This window comes from Gorilla gorilla, chromosome 2 (assembly GCF_029281585.2).
Source record: "Gorilla gorilla gorilla isolate KB3781 chromosome 2, NHGRI_mGorGor1-v2.1_pri, whole genome shotgun sequence".
Taxonomy (NCBI): Eukaryota; Metazoa; Chordata; class Mammalia; order Primates; family Hominidae; genus Gorilla; species Gorilla gorilla.
The window spans coordinates 54,415,048-54,426,482 of NC_086017.1; the positions used below are offsets into that span (position 1 = coordinate 54,415,048).

An 11,435-nucleotide genomic window follows, 5' to 3' on the forward strand; every position below is an offset into this window, starting at 1 on the left:
CACTGAATCCAAATCTTTTGGTCTTTTCACTACGGTGCTTCATAAAAGCTCTCCCGTCCCACGTCCCTGTAGAGGGAGAGTTGGGGATAGCATGGCTCCTAGCTGAGATCCCAGAAGCTAGGGGTAGAAGGTTGTGGGCAGTATAGTGAGGAGGGCAAGATTCCAAAGAAAACTAAAATCCCTGCCCAGGAACGGTTACCACCTGGGAAAGCAGGAATGACCCAACGCATCAAGGCCCAGAGTGTACTCAAAGAACAACAGGTTAGGATGAGGGTCAAAACTCAGACCAGAAAGTGCATTAGCTGAGCTTGGTGGTGTGCGCCTGTAGTCCTAGCTACTGTGGAGGCAGAGGCGGAAGGATCGCTTGGGCCGGGGAGGTGGAGGCTGCAGTGAGCTATGATTGGGGCAGTGTACTCCAGCTTGGGCGACAGAGCGAGACCCAAGGAAGGAAGGGAGGAAGGGAGGGAGGGAAGTGAGAAAGAGAGAAAAGGAATGAAAGAGAGAAGGAAGAGAGAGAGAGAACGAGAAAGAGCAGGCTGCTTCTTGGGCTACAACTTGGAGAGGCTGTGTAACATTATGAGTTGGAGAAGCAGGTACAAAATAGTAAAAACTTCTATAAAGTAGACTAACAGCATGTAGCAGAACAGTGGGTTTTTAAAGGTGGGAACAACAAAACCAAACAATAGAAAAAATAGATTGATTAACATCAGGTTACTTTTCTTTTAAGGATTAAAGCAGAGGGGGCCTTCCTTATGCTGACTGGGGTTAACTGGGCCCTTTCTGAATGGTTGCTATGAATCTCCTGTTTGCAGGAAAAACTGGTCTGTTAGGGGATTCACATACTTCCATAAAATTTCAGTTTGATTATGTGGCATTTAGCATTAGGAATTCCTTCATTTATTTATTTATTTATTTTGAGACGGAGCCTCCCTCTGTCACCCAGGCTGGAGGGCAGTGGTGTGATCTCGGCTCACTGCAACCTCCGCCTCCCTTCCTGGGTTCAAGTGATTCTCCTGCCTCAGCCACCTGGTAATTGGGACCACAGACACAGGCCACCATCCCCAGCTAACTTTTGCATTTTTAGTAGAGCCAGGATTTGCCATGTCTGCCAGGCTGATCTCGAACTCCTGACCTCAGGTGATCCGCCCTCCTCGGCCTCCCACAAGTGCTAGGATTACAGGTGTGAGCCACAGCGCCCAGCCTTATTTATAATTATTTATTTATTTATTTATTTTGAGATGGAGTCTCTCTCTGTCACCCAGGCTGGAGTGCAGTGGCGCGATCTTGGCTCACTGCAGCCTCCGCCTCCCGGGTTCAAGCGATTCTCCTGCCTCAGCCTCCTGAGTAGCTGGGATTACAGGCATGTGCCACCATGCCTGGCTAATTTTTGTATTTTTAGTAGAGATGGGGTTTCACCATCTTGACCAGGCTTGTGTTGAACTCCTGACCTCAGGTGATCCGCCTGCCTCTGCCTCCCGAAGTGCTGGGATTACAAGGATGAGCCACTGCGCCCAGCTTATTTATTTATTTTTGAGACAAAGTCTGGCTCTATCGCCCAGGCAGGAGTGCAGTGAGTGGTAGGATCTCAGCTCACTGCAACCTCCACCTGCTGGGCTCAGGCCATCATCCCACCTCAGCCTCCCGAGTAGCTGGGACTACAGGCGCATACCACCACACCCGGATAATTTTTTTTTTTTTTTTTTTTTTTTTTTTGTAGAGATGGGGTTTTGCTATGTTGCCCAGGCTGGTCTTGAACTCTTGACCTCAGGTGATCCACCTGCCTAGGACTCCCAAAGTGCTGGGATTACAGGAGTGAGCCACGGCGCCCAGCCACTGGTTGTTAATCTTTTAAATATCATCCCTGAGAAGAAAAGAGACCTAGGTAACAGAACTGAAACAGTTGTCTGTGAACTGGAAGGAAGTCATTGAGGAGGCCAATTTCTTTCTCTTCCTGCAGCCCCTCCTCATACGTAGATTGAGACAAGGTGGAAAAACAGCTCCTTTAGCCCCTCCCCCATCACCGAATTAACCCTTTAGTTGCTGGACCATATGAATGATTCAGGATTGGCCTTGCTGTCAGAAAGATGAGGTGGATTCACAAGGTGGGGACAGCTGGTGTCAGAGAGCCATGGGGTTAAGGGCCTCTTTTATTCTCAACAAGCCTATGTCATTGTTCTCTGAGTGGGTTGGAGATGAATGGGTTGCTTGCTAAAAGGAGAGCTGGATGTGTCCTGTGCTTATGATCTCCCACATGGCCTGGCTCTGGTTACCTTAATGTCAAGACCAGCAGAAAATAGTTTGTCTTGTATGGCCTGGCTGCTAGGATGTTAGTGGAGGAAGTGGGTGCAGAGAAGCAGGGAGATACAGAAACCATAGTTGTTCTGTTGGGGTGTTAGAGTGTAACAAGTTGGATGCAGACTTATAAAAGGCAAGATGAAAGGACTAGGGGAGTTGTTAGTAGGAAGATGTGTACCATTGAGTATCCAGTTGACACTTTATGTATAGTCATCAATCAGCGGACGGTGGCAGAGAACAGTTAAATACAGAGTCAGAATGCCTTAACTGTTCCTTCCAAATCAGGAGACAGACTGCAGACAGTAGACAGAAATCAAATGGCTGGGTAGTCACAGGGGTGAGGCATCTCCCTGCTGAACACCATGACTGGTGTAAACGAGGGACTCCTGTGAAGTGTGCGCATACTATCTACTGCCATCATGTGAAGGATGTAGGTCAGTGATGAGGTCTGGGGCAACCCATCTGAGGTTTGTCTGGGGTCTGGAGGAAATGTTACAATTCATCAGGCCTTCCAGCCTTGGCCATGGCCAACATGCAGGTTTCGTGACTGGCAAACATGGGTGTAATTCCTGACATGAGGAGTAGTGAGTGCATAAAGACTGACATCAGGATCTTCCCAAGAAGGAATGTTGTAAATTCAGGTGGAATGGTGGTCTGGATGGAGCACTGGGGCTAACGTGACCTTTATAACCCATGGAGGAATGACATTGTGTTTTTCAAATACAGTTGACCCTTGAACAACATGGATTTGAATGGCCTGGGTCAACTTATACATGAATTTTCTTCTGCCTCTGCCACCTCTGAGACAGCAAGACCAGCCCCTACTCTTTATCTTCCTCCTCAACCTACTCAGTGTGAAGACAGTGAGGATGAAGGCCTGTATGATGATCCACTTCCCCTTAATAAATAGTAAATATATTTTCTCTTCCTTATGACTTTTTTTTTTTTTTAAGACAGGATCTTGCTCTGTCACCCAGGCTAGAGTGCAGTGGCGCAATCATAGCTCACTTCAGCCTCACCTTCCCTAGCTCAAGCAATCCTCCCATCTCAGTCTTTGGAGTAGCCAGGGCCACAAATGTACACCACCACACATGTCTAATTTGCAAAATTTTTGTAGGAATGGGATCTCTTCATATTGCCCAGGCTGCTCTCGAACTCCTGGGCTCAAGTCATCCTCCCACCTTGGCCTCCCAAAGTGCTAGGATTACACGTGTGAGAAGATTTTTTTTTTAAATTGAGATAGGATCTCACTCTGTTGCTGAGGCTGTGGCATGATCACAGCTCACTGCAGCCTCAAACTCCTGGGCTCAAGTGTTCCTCTTGCCTCAACCTCCCAAGTAGCTAGGACCACAGGTGCATGCCACCATGCCCAGCTAATTTTTTAAAAAATTTTTTGTAGAGATGGAGTCTCACTATGTTGCCAAGGCTGGTCTTGAACTCCAGTCCTCATACAATCCTGCCTGGGCCTCTCAAAGTGCTGGTATTACAGGAATGAGCCACTGCACCTGCCCAGTTTTCTCATTAACATTTTCTTTTCGTAATTTACTGTATTGTAAGAATACTGTCTATAATACATGTTACATACAAAATATGTGTTAATTAACAGTTTATGTTATCTCTAAGGCTTCTGGTCAACAGTAGATGATTAGTAGTTAAATTTGGGGGGAGGCAAAAGTTATATGCAGATTTTCTACATGGTGGGTCAGTATTCCTAACCCCTAAGTTATTCAAGGGTCAACTATATGTCCACAATTTTTTGCTACTTCTTCCTTCAAGAGATGGAGCTGGACTTAGTGACTTGCTTCTAACAAATAGAATAAGGCAGAAGTGATGATGGGTCACTTCCAAGACTAGGTTATAAAATGTCTATGGCTTCCTTTGTCCTCTGTTTCTGAGATCACTCACATTAAAGGGTGCTAGCTGCCATGCCTTGAGAACACTTAAGCAGCATCATGGAAGGCCCACGTGGCAAGAGACTGAGGACTCCTGCCAAGAGCTAGCGAATAACTCAGGCCCCTCTTCAACAGTCACATTAGTGAACCATCTTGGAAGTGGCTCCTCCAGTTGAGCCTTAAGAGCCAGTTGAGCCTTAAGGTGATGACAGCCCCGGTCAACATCACAGCTAAAATCTCAGGACAGACTTTGAGCAAGAACAAATCAGCTAAGCTACTCCTGAATGTCTGACCCACAGAAACGGTGATACAGGCAATGTTTGTTGTTTAAGCCACAAGTTTGGGGATAATCTGTTATATAGCAACACATAGATAATGAATATACAAAGTTTTTAAAAATCTCTTAAATTTCCCACACTATCCTTCATCTGCAGTTCCTCACTCCCTCTCTGAAATGGTACTTGGAAATTTTGAAATAATCCTATGCATTAGTTAGGACTCTCTTCATCATACGTAAGAGCCACAGATCAAACTACTTGGAGCAAAAGAGGAAGTATCTTACATAAACACTTGAGCAGCAGGGGTGCAGCTGGATCTTAGAAATCCCTGAAACCAGAGACTAGAAAGTTGGTTAGAACACATCTAATAGCGTTGCCTTTAGTTCTAATTCAAAAGAATCTCAGGAAAAGGCTTTGGTTGGTCAGTTGAGGTTGCATGCCCATTTCTATTTTTTTTTTGAGATGGAGTCTCACTCTGTCGCCCAGGCCGGAGTGCAGTGGCATGATCTTGGCTCACTGCAAGCTCTGCCTCCCAGGTTCACGCCATTCTCCTGCCTCAGCCTCCTGAGTAGCTGGGACTACAGGCACCCGCCACCACGCCCGGCTAATTTTTTGTGTTTTTAGTAGAGACGGGGTTTCACCGTGTTAGCCAGGATGGTCTCAATCTCCTGACCTTATGATCCGCCCGCCTCGGCCTCCCAAAGTGCTGGGATTACAGGTGTGAGCCACCGCTCCCAGCTGGTTGCGTGCCCATTTCTAAACCAATCAACAGTTGTGGGCAGGACTTCTGTTTCAAGTAATTTTGCATATTAGATGACCTGAAAACTCTCCTGCACAGAGATGTAGAGATTTAAAATACGAAAGTTTCAATAGAATCCATAGGTTCACGCACACAAAAAGAAAATATGAAAGAGTCTAAGAGACATAAAGGAAGAAATTACAAGGTTTCGCCTACAGCTATTAGGAGTTCCAGAAAAGAAAAAAAAAAACCACATGTATTCAAAGATAGAATAGCTGTGAATTTTCCAAAATTATTGAAAAACCAAAATCCTTAGATTCAGAAAGCCCAATAAATCCTAAACAGGATAAATAAATATAAATCTGCACCTAGACACACTGTAGTGAAATTGCAAGATATCAAAGTTTTTTCTCATGCATCCTGTCCAGGCCTGATAAGTCTCTTTTGGTTAAAGTTTCTTTTGTCAACATTCCTCTTAGATTGACAGGGACCAGAAACAGGCACCTATCCCCAGTTATAGTTTGATAATTAGGCTACTTGCTTCATTGTTCCATTCCTCCCCCAACAGACATAGCGGTCCATACTCCTGAAGTGGGGGTCACAGCAAAGTATCATTTCAACACTGGCAGCCATTAACAAATACACACATCACTGATGTTCCCAGCATAAGCGTGCTGCTGGTTCTGCTAAAGGTACTGCTTGTAACATAAATATAATATAAAAAAGCAAATGCTTTTTGTTTTGTTTTGAGACAGAGTCTTGCTCTGTCGCCAGGCTGGAGTGCAGTGGTGTGGTCTTGGCTCACTGAAACCTCCACCTCGCAGGTTCAAGCGATTCTCCTGCCTCAGCCTCCCGAGTAGCTGAGACTACAGGCGCATGCCACCATGCCCAGCTAATTTTTGTATTTTTAGTAGAGACAGGGTTTCACCATGTTGGCCAGGATGGTCTTGATCTCTTGACCTTGTGATCTGCCCACCTCAGCCTCCCAAAGTGCTGGGATTACAGGCGTGAGCCACCGCACCCAGCTGCAAATGCTTTTTAAAATGCTGCTTTGATTCCGTTTGAGATCCTGGCTAGAAGCTGATCAGTTCCTCTTTTTGAGCATCTGATTAAGTCCATACCCCAACACACTCCACACTGTGACCATAAGATATGCAAGTGTCTCCAAATCAAAAGGAAGAAGTTTCTCTTGTATAGGGCAAGGAGGAGGTAAATAGAGATAAGCAGAATCTTTGAGGGGAAGTTGGACAAGCAAACGGAAATAACCAGTGAGGTCTGACAGGACGGTATCTTCCTGCGGTGTGCCAGTTCCCAGGAGAGGCTGATAAAGGGGTTTATTCCACTGTTTGTATTCACTTAGGTGTGGAGTCAGGCAGAATTCTGGGACCCGTAGGAAGGAGAGAAGCCTGAGGAAAGTTTGGCTCTCAGGTATTTTGTTCCACTTGATCAGTGGGGACAAGCAGTTTAGCTAATCATTCATGGGGCAAAGAATGGGAATTTGGAGGGTCTGTGTCTGGCCTTGTCATCGGTAAACTGGAGGTATCTGGGAGTCTTACGTAAGTCACATGGGGAAGGGTGGTTCTGTGTAGAAAGTCATTTTCTGGAACACAGGAGAGTGAGGAGATTTCTTAGCCTTCACTGTTAACCAGAATCACAGGGCTCAGGTAAAATTCAGCATTGTCAAAAGTAAAAACAGCAATGGTTCTCTGAGGCAATTATAAGTCCAACAGCTCTTCATAGGTGTGACCTTTATAAGTGACCTTTTTCTGCATACAGAGCAGAGAAGTGAGAAGAGCACATGATTTAGTCATAAAAATACCTTACATTTACATACCAATAGCTACCTTTTTCATATTTGTTAAAGATATGTTTAGGGTAAAATTACAATGATATAAATTTAACTTGTACTATAAAATTGCACTGTCAGTCACTGCTTTGTTCAAAGCTGGTCTTTCCTTTTCTTTCTTTTTCCTTTTGTGGAGAACAGGAATGTTCTCGCTATGTGGCCCAAGCTGGGCTCAAGCGATCCTCCTGCCTCCATCTCCCTGAGTGCTGGGATTACAGGCACGAACTACTGTACCCTGGCTTGGTTTTCCTTTTCTGCTATCTGGAAAACCCTGAACTCATTACCTCAGTGTTGCTTGCCTACAGCTTCTGGTAGCTCCCTATTTCTGTCTGTGTCAGCTGCAGTTATACCCCTTCATTATCAATTTATAGGTTATGAAAGGGTGATAGTTTACCTGGGATGCAGGGAACTATATTGAGATTCTTGTTCTCCAAAGAATGTTGAGCAGACTTATGTTCCAAGTTCCTTCTGGCACCAAGTCTAATGTTACTGTCAAGAAAGCAAACTGGCCAGGCGCGGTGGCTCACGCCTGTAATCCCAGCACTTTGGGAGGCCGAGGCGGATGGATCACGAGGTCAGGAGTTCAAGACAGCCTAGCCAAGATGGTGAAACCCTGCCTCTACTGAAAATACAAGAATTAGCCAGGCATGGTGGTGGGCGCCTGTAATCCCAGCTACTCGGGAGGCTGCGGCAGAGAACTGCTGGGATCCGGGAGGCAGAGATTGCAGTGAGCCAAGACCGTGGCCACTGCACTCCAGCCTGGGTGACAAAGTGAGACTCTGTCTCAAAAAAAAAGAAAAAAAAAAGAAAGCAAACTAAAGTGAATAAAATAGTTGGTAAAGGCTGTATTCAGCTTATGTGTGTATCAGTGAGCACCTCGAAATTAGGCAAATCTTTGAGCCAAAGAAACAATGGAGTTTTTGTAAGGTGAGAAGAGAAGGCTACAGATTGTGCTCTTGCTTCTGGCTACAGTTTTCTTTATGTGTAACTGCTGTGAAGCTTAGGGTTGGAATGGAAGCATGTGTTCGATTATTAACGCCTGTTTCTCTGGATCCTTGGTGCAATTTCTTTTTGGCAACTCTCAGGACACTTCTTTGGAGAGCTATCTTTGTAAGTTTTGCAGGTCGTCTGTTATAAACTAATGCTAGTTAAGGTTCAGGGGAGTGGGGGGATAGATGGGCGGATCATTTGACGTCAGGAGTTCGAGATCAGCCTGACCAACATGGTGAAACTCTGTCTCTGCTAAAATACAAAAATTAGCACCTGTAATCTCAGCTACTCGGGAGGCTGAGGCGGGAGAATCACTTGAACCCAGTAGACGGAGGTTGCAGTGAGCCAAAATCGCACCACTGCACTCCACCTGAGTGACAAGAATGAGACTTCCTCAAAAAAAAAAAAAAAAGAAAAAGAAAAGAAAAGAGAAGTAAGAAAGAAAAGAAATGAAAAGACAGCAAAGGCAGGGGAGAAGATTTTTTTTTTAAAAAAAAGGAAAAGAGGCAAAGTTCTGAAGAAAGGAAAACTGGAATCTATTTTAATTCTTTTTTTTTTTTTTTTTTTTTTTGAGACGGAGTATCGCTCTGTTGCCAGGCTGGAGTGCAGTGGCATGATCTCGGCTCACTGCAACCTCCGCCTCGTGAGTTCAAGTGATTCTTCTGCCTCTGCCTCCCAAGTAGTGTAGCTGGGGCTACAGCTGTGCACGACCATGCACGGCTAATTCTTGTATTTTTAGTAGAGATGGGGTTTCACCATGTTGGCCAGGCTGGTCTCTAATTCCTGACCTCATGATCTGCCCGCCTTGGCCTCCCAAAGTGCTGGAATTATAGGCGTGAGCCACCACGCCCAGCCTATCTTAATTCTTTTAGAGGACAGAGACATTCTAGAGAGACAGAGTGGGACATTTGGCCTGTGTCACTGCTGAACTCCAGACACCTGCAGTGCCCAGGTCTAGGCTCTGTTCTGCTTCCTTGTGGGGACACACAACAAAAGAGAGACAGTCCCTCAGTGGCACAGACATCCTCACCACTACTGCTATAGAGTTCAGGAGTAGGAGAACGAGGCACAAACAAATAAAGAAATAGACCTTACAGGAGCTCCCGAGTTCCCATCATCCCCCAGAGAAGAGTGCTTAAAAAGAAAAATACCAGGATTCCACCCATCATGGAAAGGGCTCCAGAAAGATACTGTGCCATCACACAATGGTCTGTGTATCAATAGGGATCACCCACAGGCACCAGCAAGGTGCTTGCCTATGTAAATGGGAGCTTCCTGCAGGGAGGTACAGCTTTTGTTAGCAGAATCTCAACTTCAAGGCTGGTATCAGCCTGTTTTTTGCTAAGCCCATTCAGATCTGCTGAGCCAATTCTCCAAGAAGGGAGAAAAGGGGGAGGGAAGAGGAAATAAGCCTCCTGAGCCAACTGGAGTTCTCACTCCACACGGTGGATTTGGAGTGACTAATACTGAGGGGCCAGAATAAATGAGGGGCTGATGGAAGGCTGGCAGTTCAGGTCCTGAAGGTCTTACTGAAGAGAAAATGGATATAATGGGTATGAAGGAGGTAGGGGGATCTCCTTTTGGACTTGGCATATTTCCTGTGAAAACAAAAAACAGAAAAACCAAAAAACAAAAATACCCTTATCAAGGTTCTTCAAGAGGTTGAAACAAGTTCTATGAGACCTTTCCAAGGCAGATTTCAAAATCCCCTATGAAGCTTGCTGGCCATGGCATTAAACAAATTGGAGTTTAGGTTAAGCTCTTTAAGTTCTTTTTAGAACATATGTAACCAAGCCTTTATTAAAAGAATCATAAGCTGTTTTACTTTTTTTTTTTCCTTCCTCCATGCATGCTTGCACGTAGTCACTTCAGTAGAGGGTAGTCACTAGTAATTGATTAATTTCATATCCTAACCCCTGTGGCTGCCTGCAAGATTGATAAACTTGTTTTTCTTTCTTTTTTTTTTTTTTTTTTTTTTTGAAACGGAGTCTCGCTCTGTTACCCAGGCTGGAGTGCAGTGGTGAGATCTCGGCTCACTGCAACCTTCTGCCTTCCGGGTTCAAGCAATTCTCCTGCCTCAGCCTCCTAAGTAGCTGGGATTACAGGTGCACACCACCACGCCCAGCTAACTTTTGTATTTTTAGTAGAGATGGGGTTTCACCATGTTGGTCAGGCTGGTCTCGAACTCCTGACTTCGTGATCTGCCTGCCTTGGCCTCCCAAAGTGCTGGGATTACAGGTGTGAGCCACCGTGCCCGGCCTTGTTTTTCTTTTAAAGAACAAGGAGACCAGGCATGTGGCTCACACCTGTGATCCCAGCACTCTGGGTGGCTGACAACACAAGAGGATTGCTCGAACCCAGGAGTTTGAGGCCAGCCTGGGCAACAGAGGAAGACCCTCCCTACAAAAAAATAAAAAAATAAAAAAATTAGCTGGATGTGCTGTAACTCTAGCGACTCAGGAGGATCACTTGAGCCTAGGAGTTGCAGACTGCAGACTGCAGTAAGTTATGATTCCACCACTACTCTCCAGCCTGTGTGACAGAGCAAGACCCTGTCTCTAAAAATAAACAAACAAATAAATGTCAGGCCTCTGAGCCAGAGCTAAGCCATTGTAACCCCTGTGACCTGCACATATACATCCAGACAGCCTGCAGGAGCCAAGAAGTCTGGAGCAGCCGAGAAACCACAAAAGAAATGAAACAGCCAGTTTCAGCCTTAACTGATTAACCAACCTTACGACATTCCACCATTATGACTTGTTCCTGCCCTACCCTAACTGATCAATAGACCTTATGATTTTTCTCCAGGACAATGGATCTCATGATCTTCCCACCATGCACCTTGTGACCTCCTCCCCCTGCTGACAACTGATGACCACCTTCAACTGTAACTTTCCACTGCCTACCCAAGTCTGTAAAGTTGCCCCTCTCCTATCTCCCTTCGCTGACTCTCTTTTTGGACTCAGCCCACTTGCACCCAAGTGAATAAACAGCCTTGTTGCTCACACTAAGCCTGTTTAGGTGGTCTTCTATATGGACATACGTGACAATAAATAAATCACAATGAGTCTTAGGTGATGCAGACCTTCTTGATGGCATCCAGAAGTTTGATCAGACCAAGAGATGCAAACAGCTTTGATTGTCAGGCATTCCACCTCCTGCCTACCTACCTTATTCAGAAAAGCCCCCAGTTATGTTCAAAGGGAAGTCTTTGAACGTAAGACTTAGTTCTGAGTGTCTCTCACCCACTCTGTTTGGTCAAATTAAATAAACCTTTCTCTGCTCCTAAGTGCTGATGTGTCAGTGTTTGGCTTACTGCACATCAGGTACACGGATCTAAATATCGGGTTCAATAACACATGTAGGTTATTACAGGAATCCACAAAAGGGACCTT

At 45.4% G+C, this 11,435-nt stretch overlaps 1 long non-coding RNA gene across 1 annotated transcript in view; it reads left to right on the forward strand.

Moving 5' to 3' along the window:
- The window catches only part of LOC109026221 (uncharacterized), a 45,293-nt gene extending 34,099 nt beyond the window's left edge, over window positions 1-11,194 (forward strand). Inside the window, exon 3 of the long non-coding RNA XR_010132803.1 lies at window positions 10,849-11,194. This is a non-coding gene — a long non-coding RNA (uncharacterized lncRNA). The remainder of the gene's footprint in view (window positions 1-10,848) is intronic.
- Window positions 11,195-11,435: the final 241 nt, after the last annotated feature.